Raw genomic sequence first — 7,123 nt, 5'->3', positions numbered from 1 at the left:
CCGTCTCTACTAAAAATACAAAAAAAAAAAAAAAAAAAACTAGCCGGGCGAGGTGGTGGGCGCCTGTAGTCCCAGCTACTCCAGAGGCTGAGGCAGGAGAATGGCGTGAACCGGGAGGCGGAGCTTGCAGTGAGCTGAGATCCGGCCACTGCACTCCAGCCCGGGCGACAGAGCACGACTCCGTCTCAAAAAAAAAAAAAAAAAAAAAAAAAAGAAAAGTTCCACGCCATCCCTGCCACTAACATGCGGGCTACTGCATCTCCACTTCACAGAGGAGAAAGTAAGGCACAAAGAGGTTAAGTCATTTGCCCACGCTGGTAGGACACAGCTGGTAGGGGGTAGAGCCAGGATCTGAACCCAAGATCCCTGACACTCTAAGCCACAGGCTGCCTGCTTTGATGGAGGACGGCCCCTAACAGGGAAGAGGGGATGGAAGCTAGAGAGGCTGAGTCCAACACTGGTTCACATCAACCTGAGGACGAATCTTGAGGTCTCCACTGGTCTACACGGACAGAAGCGCGCCTCAAGACCTGAGCCCTGCTTTAGTCATGGGATTCCCTACAGATGCTGCTGGGGGTGGCATTCTTTGCACCTTCCTTAATCCATGCAAATTCAACTCCACAAGCCTGATTTTCAGTCACAACCTTGATCTCTCACTATCTCGAAGGGAAAATGGATAAGGCTTTCTGACACTTTCAATTACAGTGCCAGTGAATTCAACAAACATGGAGGTTCTCCGGGGATTGGTCTTGCTCTGGAGCCCAGGTGGACTCAGGTGAGAGCGTCAGGTCTGCATGGCCTGCAAGACTCTTCCTGTCCCGTCCCATCCTCACTCCTCTTTCACAGGCATTACCCCGCAACACCTCTCACCCTCCTAACCCCATCTCAGCTCATTTCCCGGAGAACCCAGAGAACACACCTACCTCTGACAGCCTGCGATTGGTGGGCCTCCTGAGGCGGTGCTACCACGCAAATGGGTTTTGCCTTTGCTAATGATGCTGGAGGCCCAGCCTGCCTGCTGGTCATGTAGGGGCCTAGGGAAGCCCAGCCAGGCACAGGGTGGAAGGAGAGGACAAGGGCAACTGCTCTAAGGCCCCCAAGTATGCATGCTTTTCCCCTGAAGCAGCTCATCTGTCCTAGGGGAACCCAGCATACCTGGAGACGGGCAGAAAGAGACACCGGTTCTGTCTGGATCCTATGCCTTGGGAATTTCCACCCCTGAAACACAGACTGGCTGCTGTCCTGAACTGCCCAGCCTTCGGGTGCTGCCGGCTAGAGCGTCTTTCCCCATCTCCCCCCAGCCCAGGCACACCAGATGTGTGAGATTCAATGTGCCATATGCAAAACCTTATTGATGTCCTCAGAAGGGCACCTGTCACTCACTGGGCCCCGGGGAGGGGAAACTGACACAGGGTGGGCTCCGCTGCTGGAAAAGGAAGAGGTCACTTCACTTCCCTAAGCATCCGTAAAATAAGCGTAAGGTCTGTGGGCGGCAAGCCAGCCAGGTGCCGAGGCAAGAGACTGAGGGCACGAGCTGTTCCAGTATAATAAAATATATAAGATAACAAGAGTTATACTAGATATGGGCCCACAGACCCTGTAGGGCTGGCCCCTACAAAGGTCTCTACCTCCCAGACCTAAAATCAGATTCGGCAGCCCCCTGCCTTGCACTGCAAACAGTGCTCCTTCCCGCAAGTCCATTGAACTTGACACTGGTCCCATCTCTTCCTTGCCAGAATGGGAACAAGACCCAGGGCCTGCGCAGCACCCACAATGTGCCTGGCCCTGCCGGGAGCATGTCGTATATTTAATCTGTTTCCTCTTCACGATGGCCCTGCAAGAGGTGGGGAGGATCCTGCGAAGGAGGCGTGTGCCCCTGGCCTCCCTCCAGAGGAAGTGCCCCTGTGAGGACAGCTGGTGGCTTGCAGACTGCTGAGCCCTCTCGGCTTTCTAGAGAATCTGTAAACAACAACTGAATTTTCTTTGATGGCCCTCCCTAGCCTCTCAAGGACAGAATGGCCAGAGAACCCTTCCACAAGCACCAGCTCCCCAGATTCGCAAATGAGCCACTGCTGCTGACCATCTGCAGCTTCTCTCTCCCCACCTCTGCATTTGTCCCTTGCCTCTGGCCACTATCTGGTTCCCATACAGGTGAGCGAACAGTGGCTATGTAAAAACAAACAAACAAAACAAACCAAAAAAAAACCCCAATAGCTTTTAGGAAGCAGTCACTCCCTAGAGCAACATCACCACCCCATTCGAGGGAAACTGAGGCGTGGTGGGGTCGAACGACAGGGCCAGGACCAGGCAGCTGGCCGTGACACGCTGCCCTTGCATCGTGCTGATCTCCAAGCCCCTGCCCCTCACACCATGGTGTCTGGTCCCGGACCCCCTCCCCAGGGCGAGGGGGCTGCGTCCTGGCCTCTGCGCGGTGCCAGTCCCTTATCCTGGTCCCACACTGGCCTCCCAGGTCTAATTCTCCCTCACAATCCATCAGCACCCTTGCAAGACAAAACTGCCCCGATTTCAGAAAACTGGCAAGTTACCTTATTAAGCAACGGCTCACCACCCCAGACACTCCTGGGCCCCCACAGGGACTCACGTCCAGCCCATGGTGGTGGGCTCCCAAGGGTTCCTGGCTGGGCTTCACCTCCCAGCCATTGCCACACAGGTTTTCTCCTCTCCCCAGCCTATTCCTTTCCCTAGACCTGCCTCCTCCAGGAAGCCACCCGGACTGCTCCAGTTTCTCTGTGTCATCCCAGGAAGGCTTGTCCGGAGCCAACCCCAGGGTCTTCGGGACCAGTCCGTTGCTGCCCTATGGGTAGCAGCTCTTCAGGCTGGTGGCCAGGCCTCCTTCTACAGAGACTTTTGTGCACTTACTGGAGACCTCCTGATCAGATGGAAGCGAAGGAACCAGGTTCCAGGTGAGGGCCTAGCTCCAATCTTGGGCACCGCCCCTGCCATCATAGTGAGGGTCACCAACTACTCCCACCGGAAACCCCTGGGCTGCTTGTTGAAAACACAGATTCCTGGGCCCCACCCTGGACCTAGAGCATCAGACTGTCTAGGTGGACCCAGGAATCTGCATTTAACCAACTTCCCGACATCCTAAGACATGGTGATGTTTGCCACCAACTGTCCTTTACAGAGCTCTTTCTAGCTTTCTACTGAGAACTAGACACTCGCAGCGTCAGTTCACAACACACTTGCCAGGGAGGTTCACAGCCAAAGACAGGGTGAGGAGGGGAAAGACAAGAGCTCTGCCCCTCAAGGGTTCTGTCGGATTTCAGACAAGGATTGCACTGTTGTCAGAGATGCAGAGGGGAGAGGAGATAGGCCAGGGCAGTGTGCTCTTCAAGGAAGTAACGCCCCAGCTGGGTTTTGAAGTGTGTATAGGGGTTTTCCAGGGAGATAGGGGTTAGGGAAATAGCATGAGTCTTCATTTTAAAGATGGAGCAGTGAAAAAGCCACACAAGATAGGGGTGGGATGACGTCTTTGGGGTAAGTGGGATGACGTCTTTCTTTGGGGTAAGTGGGATGACGTCTTTTTTTGGGGGTAAGTGGGATGACGTCTTTCTTTGGGGTAAGTGGGATGACGTCTTTTTTTGGGGGTAGTGGGATGACGTCTTGGGGTAAGTGGGATGACGTCTTTGGGGTAAGTGGGATGACGTCTTTCTTTGGGGTAAGTGGGATGACGTCTTTCTTTGGGGTAAGTGGGATGATGTCTTTGGGGGTAAGTGGGATGACGTCTTTCTTTGGGGTAAGTGGGAGACGTCTTTGGGGGTAAGTGGGATGACGTCTTTGGGGTAAGTGGGATGATGTCTTTGGGGTAAGTGGGATGACGTCTTCTTTGGGGTAAGTGGGATGACGTCTTTCTTTGGGGTAAGTGGGATGACGTCTTTGGGGTAAGTGGGATGACGTCTTTCTTTGGGGTAAGTGGGATGACGTCTTTTTTGGGGGGTAAGTGGGATGACATCTTTCTTTGGGGGTATGTGGGATGACATTTTTGGGGGTAGGTGGGATGACGTCTGTCTTTGGGGGGTAGGTGGATGACCTCTTTGGGGATAGGTAGATGACATCTTTCTTTGGGGAGGTAGGTGGATGACCTCTTTGGTGGATGACCTCTTTCTTTAGGGGTAGGTGGGACGACCTCTTTGAAGGCTGAGAACCAACTGACTGTAGCTGGGAGACGGAGTGGACCCTCTGCGGACAGCAGGCTGCAAGCTTTCCATGCACCTGCAAACAACCACCTGGGTTGGGTCTGAGTCCCTGGTCCTCAGAGAAGACATGCGTGGTGCTGAGTGGTACCAATGTAGAGGCACAGAGATGGGGTCTGGGCTGAGCCCTGTGGTCCACCCCCATCTCTCCGGTCTCACTGGTGGCTGAACAAGGTGCTGTGGGATCTTGGGCCTCACCAGTGTGAGTGGGCAACCCCTGGCGGCTGGCATGACCAATACCCCAACCCATCCTGGATTCCGGGTCGGGGGCCGCTCTGTGCCCTGGGTGGAGGGCAGGCCTGCCCGGGACAGGGCTCTTTGCCGGCCCCACACTGCCATCTGCCTGCCGGCCTCAGAACTACAGCCCAGTGCCAGGCTCAGCCCTGTTGGGATGCCATTAGAGCCCGGTGCACAGATGAGAAACCAAGGCCCAGAGGGCACCCAAAGCGCCCCCAGGTTCACACAGATTGCAGTCACCAAGCTGGAATCCAGGTCCTGCATAGACCCAAGGCTTCAGCTTATTTTTACCCTGGGCACAGTAATCAGGGTGGGACACCGAGAGCCAGTGAGGCTAGGCAGAGCCCCTGAGGATGCCCCTCCTCCCTGGTCCCCACTCCAGGGGAGGCAGGACTCTGGGCAAGCCTGGGCCCTGGGGGCTTTTGGTCCCCTGGGAAGGTTGGGGTAGGAGGTGACAATTTCTGCTTCCAGTGGACTGTGGCTCTCCCCTCCATTGCCCCCCAGTGCTGCGAGGCTGGTATCTGCAGTGCTGGACCAGGGACCCCCAGCTTCAGCCATCCTTGCTGGCAAATCCCCACCAGAGTCCCCAAGGCTGGGTCCCATCTGTGTCAGCACCACCTCTTTGTCCCTGCTCACCAGTAGCTGGGCCAGGGTCGGCCCTCTTTGAGGATTTGGGACTGCCTGTTTCTGGGTGAATTGAGGCCAGCACCCCAGACTGCCTGGGCCTGAAGGCTGAGGGATGGGGACAGGCAGAATTCCAGGACCCTGGGACCCCCCCCATGCTTAGCATGACTCAGATGCACTTCTGAAGGAAGAGTGAAAAGAGAATGCCCTGCTTTGCAGGTTATCTTGTGCCCATGAGGGGCAGAGGGCCCACCTCCCACCCGCTTTGCACTCCCAAAGGTTTTAGGGGCCTGGGAAGCTGGCGCCATCCTAGGAACCCACCCAGCAGAAGGACTCAGCTTTCGCAGGGCAGGCGTTCCCTGGCTGCCAACTGTCCACACGTCTGGTGGGTCTTGGGTGGAGTGGGACACAAACTGGGGGTCTTCACGCTACAGTGGCTCCAGGAATGCCATTGCGGCAGAGCTGACCTCATGGCTCTGCCAAGTGGAAAGGTTCTCTGACCTCTGCTCTAGGATGGGGGCAGGCCTCAGAGGCCACACTCAGGCCAGCGCTGTCCCCATGGGCTTGGGGACATAGAATGGCTAAGAGGTTGTGATGGGGCTGTCCAGATGGAAGCCCTACTGGGAGGCTTCAAGCCACTCCGGACCAGCAGGGGAAGCTCCAGGACAAGGGTGGGCTTCCTCCCTCTAGGGAAGCAGGCAGTGGCTCCACAGGGGTCCCCAGTGCACTCCCCACGCCAGGGCACCTGTAGCTATACCTGGGGGCCAGTGGGCAAATGAAGTCTCTTCCAGCTCAGCCACCCAATCTGGCTCCGGGGACTGACACTGCACACGGGACCAGGCACCAGCTGGGGTGTCAGGCTTTGGGGAAGTGTAGAGGGACAGCCGTGCTGCTGTGGCAGCATCGGGAAAGGGCAGGAAAATGAAGGGGAGGGCCAGGTCACTGGCACTGAGGGACAAGGCCAAGGGTGACCGGGTCAATAGCAAAGAACTGTGGCCATTCCCAGGTTCCACTCTGCTCCAGAAGGGATGCTGCGGGCACAAGACAGGGCACACCCAAGATGTGGTACAAATGAACTCAAGAGGCAACTGAACGAGCTGGCAGGGGTTGCTCTCTCCCCTGCCTGTATTCAAATCACACCGAGACATCCCCATCATGATCTCCGTGGGCAGGGATGACATTAAAAGACTCCAATTAGGATGTGATGGCCATTCTGGACTCCACAGGTGTGAATATTAGATACCTTCACTATGGGAGTGAATACCCAACACCCTCACCTTGTGTATATTCGATACTCTTGCCATGAGTGTGAACATCTGACACCCTCACCATGGGTGTGACTTGACACCCTCGCCATGGTGTGAATACCTGACACATGAGTGCGACTACCTGGCATCCTCTCACCATAAGTGTGAACATCTGACACCCTCACCATGGTGTGAATACCTGACACCATGAGTGTAAACATGATACCCTCACCATGGTGTGAATATCTGACACCCTCACCATGGTATGAATACCTAACACCATGAGTATGAACATCTGACACCATGGGTGTGACCACTTGACACCCTCAGCATGGTGTGAATACATGATACATGGGTGTGAATACCTGACACCCTCTCACCATGAGTGTGAACGACACCCTGACCACCGTGTGAATACCTGACACATGCGTGTGAACCCATGTGAACATCTGACACTCAACATGGGTGTGAACACGATACCTTCACCACAGATGTAACTATTGGATGCCCTCATGGTGATGTCCTTACCAAGGGTATAAAATTCAACTCACAAAAGGATCCACTTCCTGGTGACTCAGAGGGATGTGGCCTTAGCCCTTTGGGGTATACTCCCACTGTCCTCTAAACCCCAGCTGCCTGCCCTATTGGCTGCCCAGTGTGAGGTAGAGAAGAAACCTTTGTAACTGGAGTATAATTCGCTTTTTAATTAGAACGACGTGTGTAAATGACAGAATACCACCACCCTGTGCAGATGGCGGCCACAGAATACGCATCGAATTCATTCTGCCCAAGGAAGGG

The sequence above is a fragment of the Trachypithecus francoisi genome, unplaced genomic scaffold (genome assembly GCF_009764315.1).
Source record: "Trachypithecus francoisi isolate TF-2019V2 unplaced genomic scaffold, Tfra_2.0 Lachesis_group11, whole genome shotgun sequence".
Lineage (NCBI taxonomy): Eukaryota > Metazoa > Chordata > Mammalia > Primates > Cercopithecidae > Trachypithecus > Trachypithecus francoisi.
This window is presented reverse-complemented; position numbering follows the sequence as displayed.